Genomic DNA, 12,384 nt, shown 5'->3' on the forward strand with positions numbered 1-12,384 from the left:
TATCCAAATCATGTACCAGTTGGCAGCCAGAAATCCACACGCGTTCATTTCGCGGGTTTTCGGTGCGGTTAGATGAAATATTTCCTTTGCGTTGTCCAGGCATGTATTATTTACGCAGCTTTAGATTTCGTGTCGTATACCACACAATGCTGCAAAGATTTCGTGTATGTTCAAATCTAATCCATAAACTTGTTCTTGGTTCACAGAATGATGATTGCCTATGTCCCATGAACACTTTATGTCGTTCAATGTTCACCTCAGCCACGCTTTCTTCGGAGGGAGGACGGACGTAAGTTTGAACAGCTCATTAAAGATTCTGACCTCCCGTCACCGACTCTTTGCATATATTTAGCGGCTGTGCTGTAGGCTCGAAATTGCCAGTTTTGGAGGCTTTCCTTGGATAGTAACTGATAATACTGTGTTTTGTACAAGGTAAGATACACACTTTCATTGTACCACACATCAACATGTTTTTTTTTCGCACCCTAGCATGACAAGCATCGAAGTTTATGGGGACCCGCCTTGCACAAGTTGGAGAAAATTTGAAATCAGCCAGTTAGCATCATGTGTACTGAGTGAGTGTGTGAGGCCCTGTTGGGATCAGAAATGATGTTCATTACATGTCCATGTTTTGTGTGTCTGTGTGTCACAACTTTACCGAATTTCATTGCCAATCAATTGTTTCATTTCATTTAAGTCTTTATACACACCTTCTAATTTTTTGGGCGATCGAGATATTATAGACGATGTCTCACGAAGTACCTGATTCAAAATTTGCAGGCGCCGCCATTTTGCGAGTTGGCGTCTCGTACGTTTGCGAGAGACATTCCACGAGAAACTAGTTTGCAGGAGATCGCTTGCGTTGTGTACCATACCGTTGCATGTTTTATCTTTTATACATTGTAAATATAAGAAACATGGAAAGATTGAATTGATGTGTGCGACGTTGACTCATTTTATTGCGATTTGCCCGTCTGAGCATACATTTGTAAGCCTGTGTACATAGTGCATTGACAGTGAAGTCGGGGAAAATAGGCGTTTTCTTTTTTTTTTACCATCAAATGTCTCCATTAGTTGTATGGAGCTAGCTACGCACCCCTGCAGAAATAAAACTGAGATGTACATTTCAAAAGACATTAAGTTTTTAACCAAAGGAGGGGGTTGTTGAAAATAACACATGATGTTTTGGAGCATCAATGTATGCCTAGAAGTTGAACTGTCGGTGCAAATAATAGTACTGAGAAAGTCGCTCTCTTTCACAGTCGTTTCGATGTTCTCCTTTGAAATCGAAAAGGTTGGGGCGAAAGTAATTCTGTTACATGTTGTCATTATCACCAATACTCAAAGCAAGACAACCCTTCGAAATTTGAAAGGTAACTTAATGATGAAAAACAAGTAAGTGTTGGAAGACCGGGGTATGCAAATTGAATATTTTATGAATGAGCTCAGAGATAGAATGAGAAATAAGAACCAAATGATTAGATAAAGAGGTAACAATTTTCTGCATGTTATGGTGTTTTAAGTAGTTAATGATCCAGCTACATTCTCCACGATCATTGTACAAGGATTATGTGACTGAAACTGAAATATTTGAAGTAATATATAATATCAATATATTTGAAGATTCCACTGCCAGCCATTATCTGCCATTCAAAGTGAACTTGAACTTGTAACAGAATGTAACACGTTGTTACCTGATTACCTTCAATACATCCAGTATAATTAGCCTCTTTTTCACAAAGAGTCTTCCATATCTTGCATAAGTACTACAGGTAAAGCCTCTGAGCATTTCCTTTGAGGATTGAAGAAAGCTATATATTTATATATGTATGGCTTGTGTAGGATTGGTTTTGTCGTCATCAAAGTTTGTGACTTTGGTTTAGGATGGTGATATAAATGGTAAAACAAGGATTTTCTTTCTTTTTTATGTAAATGCAGTTTATAACTGATTGAGTTGACCAAAACTAGCAGATGACAGTTAACTGAATTTTAAATTGCACTTTTCTTTGATCTTGAAAAACTACCAGATGATAACATAAATATTATAGAATCATAGAATATTATATTTGTAAGTAAGTTATCCTCTGTGTACTTTGGGATTAGTCACTCAAATAGTGTGAGGTGCATGAAGAAAATCATTTATAAGCACATTATGGGGGGGGGGGGGGTTGAGTGAAATGACAAAATGAGGAATCATGGAATAATGATATCAGCTTGAATCATCAGAATATTATTCTTAAGTATGGAATTTCACAAGTTATGAATAATGGTGTTGTGTAATTGCCATAATAATGATTTGAGAGTGAATATTATATGAGGTTTGGTATGTTTTGTTATATCAGTGCCTATTGCACTGACTACACAGCCTAGTCCAGTGAAAAGATGTTAAAGTTCTTGAATTCTAATTGTAGTTTGAAATTAATGAATTTGGGAGGTGTTTTGAATTGATTACAACTGGTTGCTTTCATTTGCTATAGACAGTTTGGTGTGAACTGCTGCATATTGGAAATAGTGAATTCATTGTACATGTACTGGTGGTCTTTCATGTACATGCAACAGCTTGGGGTGTGGGTGAAATGGGACACTGTATGACATCATTTTTGACCAATCACCATTCAGGATGAGACAAAACATGAGGGCTATGACCCTGTCTGCAAGGCTGAATGAAAATGAAAGGCACAGTATGCATAGTGCATACAACTACAGAGCTGTGTTTCTTGGGTCAGAGTTAAGACTATTGATCAAAGAATACATTGTCTGAAATGCTTTCAGATGTGAAAAACCAGCTTCACAAGTGGGAGAAATACAGCTCATCTGTGTAATAATATATTTAGTGATTAAAACAAGTTCACTTCTTGTTGCAAGATGTAACATTGATCTACCAAAAGTGACTTCAATAGATCGGTCAATGTCAGAACTTTTTTGTGTTTTTTAAAGGTTATTTAGTGTTATTTGAGGGACATCTACCTAATGAGTATGCATATAACAAGAGGACAAAAGGTGGTCTTGTTTCAACAGAAACTTTTCAAGTTTATCCATTGATGTGAACTTCATTTCAAGGTGAAAGAAAAAGTGTATGGTGATCGTATAAATGGATTGAAATAATATAGTCTTTGTGTTGTTGTAGAGTTCATTCACTTTTAAGATTTGACCAGACTAGTTAGGCCTAAAAAAAATAATTGTTTGGTTCCGGTTACCCGACCCCCACCTAACCTTTCACTGCCGACCCTAAACCTGTTTTTGCGTATTCAAGAAAAAAATAATAAGATTGCACAAATTGTGAAGTTTGGCGAGAAATAGTGAATGCAGAAACTGCCATCAACTTACATCTGATAGGAAGAAATAAACAACAGAGGGACCATTTGGAAAACAATGGAAAACCTGAACTAGACACACAGACAGAAAAAAAATATAGTAAAATAAAATAAAAAATCTACCTACCCCACCTACGGTATTCTAAAATTGAGCATAACCAAAACCACTCAAATTTTTTTATTACGCCTTATGTTCAAACAGAGGCGAAGACTGAGTGGAAAAAATCCCTATTACATGTAAATTGGCATTCTTTGTGAACAGAGTCTGGTTTTGTTACTTTCCAGGTTTTTCAGCAGGATATGTGATTATTAGTACTGGCATAGTTTTATGGTTGTATCTGATCATCAGGGATAGACTTATAGTCCTGCTTGCAAACAGAGTACGGAACTCGGTTCTGACAGTGTCCCTAAACAGAAAAAGGAAATGGATAATGTCAGAATTGGACCAGGCCTAACTAATCACAGTGCGTATAGAAACCATGAGTAAGGCAGGCTATGTATCTAAAGTGTTTGAAGGCATGTGTAAATAACAGCTGTAATGAACCAACTTGTTGTTGTCAAACTTTAAAGGAAACCATCAAGTATTTATAATTACATTTAGGATATTTTCTGGTTGATGTATCTAAAGGTCATGACCCTGTCAAGATTGCCACACTGTACTTACAGTAGTAGCAGTGTTCACAGAAGTTGAAGTTTAACATTGTGAACAGAAGTACAATGAAACATAGATGTGAGATGTGAGATGTGAGATGTACAACTGTGCATGTAACTTGCACGCCTTAAAATCCTGTCCATTTCAGTATTCACTCTAGAAAATAATGAGGTGCTGTTATCATTAAATTCACCTAGCACATGAATACATGATGCTTATTAGTTTTTTTAAAAAACATAACATAATGGCTAGGTAGAATTCACTACTGTTTAATCAAAGCCAGGGGGAAATATTACATTTGGGTATGAACATGAATACTGGTAAATTATCCAAAATTAAGTAGAATTATGACTTTTAGAATCTCCATTTATATCAATTTGAACAGGGAATTATTTCACACTTTTCTTGAAGTTGTATGTTCCCATAGTGACATAGAATGCAAGGAAGAATTCCAGCTGAAGTCAGGAACATTAGTGACACAATACCTTGGTTTATTTCTTTTAAAAAGCTGTTATTGAACACTTGCCCTTATACTACATCAAGGCATCAATAAAATGCTAACAGAATGAAATACTGTCTGGTTGTGTTTCGGTTTTAATGGAACATGGCTTGTCATTATTCTGTCATTTCAATGTAGTCATGAATACAATGAAGCTGTTTTTAGTCCTGTCTGTATTTCCACTATTAATGGCACACATTGTCAATTCAAAAGTTGACTAACTATTTTAGAGGGGTGATAAATAGTTGTACTAAAGATCACTGTGGCGTGTGAATGGCATTTAGAAAGTGCTATGTGAAAGATTACAAGGGGTCTTTATTTATATTGAACGGAAAGCAGAGAAACCATTTATCACAACGTAGAGGTTCCTAAATTGTATCACTAAGATGGCATATCAAGATAAGTGCATGTTAACTTTTGTTGAATAAAAACTTCATTTTTATGAATTTCAACAACTTAATTCAAATATCATAACCATTTGGTTTTTTGATTGTTTAAAAAAATTATCAGAAATAGTTTTTATCTCATTGGAAATTTGGGGACTGAATGTATATCCTATTAGTTTTGTGATATCGTAAATTAGTTTTAGTATTATTTGAATTTGCAACAAGATGTATTTGCCATACATTCTAAACTGTTATGGAAATATTTCAACTTTGCCTTTGGTCAAGGAATAACAATACATATTTTATTAATACATATTTTACTGTACTATTTGGTGAGAAGTTACAGACCAAATATCTCATATTATATTTTTCTCCGTTCAGATAATTACTTCAGATACATTTGTTCCACCACAATCTGATTAAAATCCAATGTAGATGTCGTCTAATCGTTCATTTTTATTTTACATCGGTATTTTTGCTTGAATTAACCTTCGTATTACACGTTTATGTTTTGGTCCTGATATGCTTCCTCTAGGCAGTCATCAGGACCAAAACATAAACATGTAATAAGAATTCAAGCAAAAATACCAATGTAAAATAACATTGAACATAAAATAACAATGAACGATTAGCCAACATCTACACTGGATTTTAATTAGATTGGTTCCACCACAGCTTGATCAGTGACCTCTGACCTACTGTAAAACTATTCACCTTTGTAGTAGTACTCATGAAATGTATTACTGTAATACAACATCATGAACATGTCAAGTTATGCCTTGTAAGTTGTATTGTTTGAACATTGACCCTTAGTAATATTGCAACTTATTTAACATTTAGTCAACTAATCACCTCAGTGTATTACTATCATACAAGATTGTATTGAATTTAACTTTTGTTCCAAACACAAATTTGAAAATGTTACCCGAAATTTTCAACTGCACACTTCAGTCATTATTAACAGATTGACCTGTTATTCAGTACATGTGACCATATGGACTGAATGAAGTGTTCACTTGAAAATTTCACGTAAAATTTTCAAAGTTGTGTTTGGAACAAAAGTTGAATTCAGTACTATAGTATGGTTTACCATTGAACACAGATAAATTTCCATTTTAAGATCATACAAGATTATTTACATGTTAATTTTGATACGCTTAGTTACATGGTATATTAGTACTGGCTACTTGACATGCAGCAAGTTTATAACAGTTAGCAGTGTATACCAAGTGTAGGCAGACATGAACTGTCTTATAGTACGTGTATGTTGTTATCAGTGACAGAGGTATTTAGTTAGGCTTGTGTTTATGTGATGTCAACCAGTGCATGAATACTATTCTATGTATCCAATCAAATCATTAGATAAAATAAAAATAAATGATAGCAGTTGGTTTCACTTACATGTAAATGTTAATTTCATCATGTTCCATGTATCCAATTAAATTGTAATCAGAAAAGAAATAGTTGTAGATTTCAGTTACATTTATAATGTAATATGTACATTACTATGGTAGGATTGGGTGCCAAAGAAGGGTGGATAAATAATGTGAACCAAGTGTCAAGTTTCTGTGTCTAAACATTACATACACCCAACAAATTATAGTGACTCTGTGTTGGGCTAGGATGAAGCACATTGGAATGTCAACAGGACCTTCACAATGAATATACAGTCAATATTACATATATTATGCATTCCATGGCAGTGTTTGCATATTATTATGAATCTATTCAAACTATCTTAATTATACATGTATGACTAACTTTGTTGTAATAACCCATCATATGTTTACATAGTTGAAGTACATCATAGTATTAGTAAGTGAATGATGTAAATTATAGACATATTTTATGGTAGTGACCTTGGGCTAAAAAAAAGTATGTGACCTAAAAGTCAAGTTTAGTGATAACATAGTAGGCATTGATAAAAGTAGTGTTGTCTATTAAATTTTTACAATCCTGACAACAGATACAAGAAAATTATTCATCATTTTCTGTCTATTAAACATAATTGTATGTTGACCTTTCAAAATTCTATTATAATGGTAAGATTTGATTGTCATAGTTACTGATCATTGTTTATAGAAATAAACATAAATTTAACTAAAATCTTGGTAGGGTTGGGTCGGGTGGGGTGGGGGGTGGGGTGGGGGATCAGTGTTAGAATCCTCAAGGGGTGATTTTAACAAGGTTTTTAAGGAAAATATAGTAATTTTCAGTTTCAGAACTAGAACAAAGAAGGGAGTGGTTTATTAAAATCAGATGATCTCAGTAGTGTGACTGCCAGACATGTAATTAGTTCTGTGGAAAGTGACTGAGCTAGTTTATTTTCACAAAAGCTACCACGTAATAACATTATATGCTGTATTTGATTGGATATCAGTCTGTCTACCCTGACATTTGCTTTTTTTTTTTTGGTGCTTTGTAGTAATACTGTAATTCCTTTCAAGGTAACAATAAAATATAGCAATACATTATATTATATGTATAAAAATAGACCTGTAATTGTCTCAACAACTGAATTCACACTCCGGTAGAGCAGCAAATAAAAAGCTGCCTTGGTACCTTACAATCTGTGCATTTTGGTTTGTTAAGTAATTGTCAAATCTGCAGGAAATGAGTGCTTCTTTTAAGTTATATTGCACCGCTTTCAGTGTTTGTTCCTATCTGAATTATTCAGATGCTTGGCTTTGTCATTTAGTGGGAAGGAAACGCTTTACAGCTCAGTCAGCGTGTGTGCAGGAAAGTGTTGAATATATCAGTGATTGCATTAATTTAATGATGACGTATGTATGTATACAGCAATGTCTAATTCTACCTCTGTACATTGTAATTTGGACAGTATTTAAGTGTAAATCTCTTCTCAATAAAATGAATATTGTTATTATTTTATGCTCATATTCATGTCAGCGCCTTGTTATTTCCGTGTGAACAGGTGTTGAGCTTTATCCTAGATATATACAAAATGTAACTGTCACCTGGATGGCCATCAATGTTGAGTGCATTTGACAAGCATATCCTCTGTTTAATATGCTGGATTCAAAAAGACTGAAATGGGTATTATAGATTGTCATTGTAATGTATGTGATGGGGAATGTCATTGAATTTTCATCTAGTGTGTGATTTTTCTATAATATATAATGTATGTCACATATGACTTTATGTATGTGAGATTTCAACCACCTGATTTACACCTGGTAAACAGTTCTATAATAATGCTTAACGTAATATTATAGACTTGACCTTTCCTTGATAAGAATATAATATTGCATTTGATTCTTTTGATGGAAAATTGTCAAGAGAATCGGATTACATTGTACCTTTAAAATGTTAAATATCTATTCCCACAAAATGTTAGTGAACATATCTATTCAAATTGTGACTGTACAGGGGTTTTTCTTCTTGTCCTTAATGTCCTTTCTTTCTTTGACCTATTTCTTGTTTGATTTATTGAACCTTTTAAAGCATATAACCCAACTAATGGCCATCAAGAATGTTTCCACAACCTGGCCGGTGATGAGACATTGTGACAGGTAGTGTGTTACCAATGTTTGCAAATTTAGACTGGTTCCTGACAAAATTTAGCAAAATGAAATGATCACACAAATGAACGAAAAATTTCAACAAAATGGAAAGGGAATTGATAATTTTGTTGGAAGTTTCTGCCTAATTATACTGTCATTTCTATGTTCCCACAATGCATCATAACAGGAAGTAGCATATTTAGAGCATCAGAATGGGCACCTCCCTAGAGTACATCTGTAAAATGGGATAGTGTGTTTGGGGAAGGAATGTTTTCATATGTCACAGTGCTGTCCTAACTGTATAGCTTGTTGACCTCACTAATGAGGCCAACATATCACTTACAGGAAGACAGTTTAGGTGTGGTCAAAAACTTGTATTTCTTCCATGTTTTGTACAATATACTCAGAAAACATCATTATTTGGATACTTTGACAGAACAGGGTACTACCCAAGTGTTAGGAATTTGTCCTGTCTAATTTCTGTCACTGGTGAAAGCAAATAACACAACTGTATCAAAGAACACAACAATTTGACCTTTGACCTTGATGATGTTATCTGATACAACTAACCCCGGCAGGATTTCCTCCTCCAGTACTTACAAACTATTATTGAGGATGTTTGGGTGTAATAGCAAGTTCTAGAGATCCACCCAGTCAAGGTTATATTGATATTTGCACAGGTCAATTTTCCAACATTCCACAGTTTTTACCTTACAGTAGAAAATGTCGACACCCTTAAAAACCTGGCATTCATAAAATACAACAAATATTAGCAATTCATTAAATGCACAGATTATTGAATTGTTAGATTTATTGCTAGGAATTTTGTCTGAATCTAGAGTAATGTGAAAATAATAGGTTGCTAAAATATAGCAAGCAAATAATTTTCAGGAAGTCTAATCTAAGATGGCTGTTATTAGATCTTTTCAATAATGAGAGTTTCTTCTATCATAAAAGGAAAGACCCAACCCCAACCCCACCCCTCCAAGAAACCCAATAAAATAAAAGTTCATGTTAATTTAACACCATCTTACATTGATAGTATATTTATGGATGGTGTTCAGCAAATTATTCTAAAATGTTGTGCTATTTTGTAATTTTCAGAAAATGTATTTTTTTGTAAACTTTGGAAAATGCACACTACTGTAACTAACTGCAATAGAACCTGTTTGTGTCGAACCATACTACATGTAAATCATTGTCAACTGAGTGTTATATTTCACCCTGGTAGCCTAAATAACTTTTACATGTATGTCCTGTTCTATACATGGATACCAGGTATTGATATAGTTTTGACAGCTGTTATAAGATGTTGTGTGTATTAAAGTTAGTGTTCCTATCTTTTTGTTTGATTGGTTCTACTTGTTTGTCTGCATGGACAGTGACCTGTATGTCATCATCTTGGTATGAATTGTTGTACACTGTCAGACTGCAAGGACAAGATGTCGGAATGTTATGAATCCTAAGGAATGAATTAGTCATGCAGCAGTTGATGCAAACTGTGACACAAACAGCCTTGGTGCAAATTTATTGCCATATTGTACATAGGCGCTTTTGTAGTAACTTTTACGGCCTATCCAGATTATACCATCATTGTTTAGCTCAGCTGAGTATGATGATGTAGCTGAAAAAATCAATGTTACTTGGTTATCAACAATGTATACAAGTTATGGTTTTAGACATAACGGTACATTATGGTACATTTACATGTAACAGTCTGGTGCAGTGTTTGTGATAGATTGATTAAAGTCGTGAGCAGCTTTTCAATTATTATATGTCGTTTCTAATATCGTAGTCTCCGAGACATATAAACTGTCTTGTCACAAAAAGAATGATTTATCACAGCTAGAGTACTGTTGTGTCATTTCTTGAATTATGGCTGTTGTACTATGACTAACTACATTGTTTGTGACATCACCAGTGCCTGGAATACAACTCCTAGCACTTACTCACTGTCTAAAGGACATCGATTTGATAGCCAGCCCGGGTAGGTGATGTGTCTGGTCAAGAAGGAATAGACAAAAACTCACATTGTCTGGATAAGTTAACATAGGCTGTCTTGCATGCACCTTTTGTACAGAACCATGGGTCTGTATGAAAGAAGAATAAATAGGGGTTTGGGGTGCTATGACGTGTAGGAATGTTGTACAATCAAAATTATGAGTTCATTGGTTCAGAGAGAGGACAAAGGTACAACTGTTCTTACTTGGATAGGTTCCAGTAGACAGCCTTGTTCTATCACAATGTTTCGACTACCAAGATTACTGTCATAGCAGACTATCAAAAGAAGTATTGTTATCTGTTTACTCATGAAATACTGGGGTGACTAAATAGCACAAAGGAAATGGTGCCCCTCAACAATTTCAAAGATAAAAAATGTCAAAGGTCGTAGGATAGCAGATGGTGGAACGTCTGCAAGTACAAATTTGGGCTTGGTTGCACTACATGGTTAAATGTTGAACCTGTGATGACCAAATATGTATGGATTATTTTGACAACTGGTTATATTTAGAGTAAAATCTAAAGAAACACAACATTTCAGTAGCAATTTTTTGTTAGCTATGTCCCAGTATCAAGTATTTTCCCTCATTTATTACAGGTGTGTGACCATAATTAGGGATACCAGGTCATCATCTGTTACATTGAAATCCGTCATATTTGCCTAACAAACGAGAACACAGTTATTAATATTGAGTGATATTTTGGTCTCATGGCACATAGTCAATGCCATCTATGTAATGATTATCCCCAAACAATACCAAATTAAAAAATTCACAAATATGTAATGTTCACCTCATAGAGTATGAATGATGACCTTGTCACCTCAAGGGGAGAAAAGAAATGTTAATACCATTGCCTTCATGCAATATTAGATGGTCACAGGGTCCTTGTTAATTTATTTTATTTTATTTATTTATTCGTTGTAATCTTGTTTATTAGAGGTGCAAGTAACCCTCTCTTTGGTTATAGAGGAAATATTACATAAATGTGATTATTTATTTGTGATAATAAAGCAACATATTACGTATTCCACATAGTGGTAAATTTGTTTAGTTAGGATTTATAGTTTGCAAAGGTACATGTAGCAGAAGTTGCCTCATTGTCAAAGATGGGGAGGGGAGGAGGATAAAAGATAGGATGGGGAAGGGGGGGGGTGATAGGATGGGGGATGAGAAAGTGAGAGTGAAATAATTAGGGAAGAAGAGAAAGGTAATGAGGAAGAGGAAGAAAGGGTGAGGAAAGGAAAAGAAAGAATGACAGGAGAAGGTAGAAAGAATGATGGGAGAGGGGAGAAAGAAAGGGCAGGGCTAATTATGAACAACTCATTAGATAACACCCAATTAAAATGAGAAGCTCCACAGTTATAATTATTCATAATTTAATTTAAAAAATAGTTTCTGCATCATCATCATGAAGAATCATGTATTCACAATGCCAGCCCCTCCTGACTGTTTCCTTGAGCTTACTGCTCCATATCTTTATGGCATTCAATCCGATATAACTGAGTTTATTTTGAGTCTTGTCTGTCCTGTTAGTGGTATAGTAATATGATAACAGCCCATATAGTAGTGATACAATACTAAAATCTTTCACTCTGAAGAATGTCTTCGATAAGTGTAGCAAGTAGTTGAGGTCAGAGGTCAGAGGTTGTGTATTATGAATTGTTACTGTTTCAGGGGTCACAGGTCATACTTCCAGCTAGGCTCATTTTCTCATGATTTGTTCAACTCCTTTGGGATATTTTGCAAAATAACTGTAAGACAAGCGTTGAATTGAGCTGGTATAAGTTTATGTTAACTTTGTCAATACAGAGAAGGAACTGTACCAATAGTAAATTGTAATCTTCCTTGTGTACAGTAATAGGAAACTCGGTGAACTTCAGAGTAGGTTGATGTTGGTATGAAGTAAAATTGAAATTTGTAATAATATTGTGAATAATCACTAATAGTATCCTGATAAGGAAATAGAGATCATAAGATATAAATATTCCATAGTGTGTAGTTAAGTACTG

At 34.5% G+C, this 12,384-nt stretch overlaps 1 protein-coding gene across 1 annotated transcript in view; it reads left to right on the forward strand.

The window, feature by feature from the left end:
• The first annotated feature begins 301 nt into the window (after positions 1-301).
• Positions 302-12,384, forward strand: part of LOC144446736 (protein hu-li tai shao-like) — a 52,865-nt gene continuing 40,782 nt past the window's right edge. The window contains exon 1 of the mRNA XM_078136558.1: positions 302-432. The gene's annotated coding sequence lies outside the window, so the exon portion shown is untranslated. The remainder of the gene's footprint in view (positions 433-12,384) is intronic.

The sequence above is a fragment of the Glandiceps talaboti genome, chromosome 15 (assembly GCF_964340395.1).
Source record: "Glandiceps talaboti chromosome 15, keGlaTala1.1, whole genome shotgun sequence".
In the NCBI taxonomy this organism is placed as follows: Eukaryota; Metazoa; Hemichordata; class Enteropneusta; family Spengelidae; genus Glandiceps; species Glandiceps talaboti.